This window comes from Macrobrachium nipponense, chromosome 19 (assembly GCF_015104395.2).
Source record: "Macrobrachium nipponense isolate FS-2020 chromosome 19, ASM1510439v2, whole genome shotgun sequence".
NCBI classification, from domain to species: Eukaryota; Metazoa; Arthropoda; class Malacostraca; order Decapoda; family Palaemonidae; genus Macrobrachium; species Macrobrachium nipponense.
The window spans coordinates 1,091,934-1,092,701 of NC_061088.1; positions in this window are offsets into that span (position 1 = coordinate 1,091,934).

The window sequence follows — 768 nt, forward strand, 5'->3', positions numbered from 1 at the left end:
TTTTAAATTTCTATTTTATATTATGAATAATATATTACAAGGAATTAGAAGTCGGTATATTCTTATATATACTTTTACTGGAAATATATATAACTAGAATACTTTTTTAAATTGTAAGCTAACAAACATTGCTCTTCGTACATCTTGCACGTCTACACAACAATTGTGTCGAAGTTTATATCGTTTTTCCGTTTTAAATTTCAATTCTATATTATATATTACGGGGAATTAGAAATAATTATATTTCTATACATACTTTTACTGGATACTTTTACTTAATTCTTTACATTGTAACCTAGCAAACCTTTTACTTTGCACATCTTAACAACTATTGAGTCAAAGTTTAGATATTTTCACGTTTTCTAGGTATTTGCTTTATATAAAATATTCAATACTTATTCTGTAAGTTGATAAATTGTTTGCTTTGTGTGTAAATATTACGAATGTGCAAACATCTTGGTTTTTAAAAATATTTTCCGATTTACATTACTCTAATTTTAAATGCAAACTCTTCATAATTATATTCTTGCTATATACTGTATTCATAATTGTTACGATACTTCAATTTTATTTTTAAAAAATGCGAGTTTTTCGATTACGAAAACATTCAACTACTTTGGAATGAAATGGTGTTACAGTAATTTACTTTAAAAGTAAGTGCAGAATGTGAAAAAAAAACTTTTTGCTAAGTTTTTAGTTCGGATATCTTTTTATAAGTGACAAATAATTTACATCTGCTTTACAATAATGTAACTGCATAAAACGGCA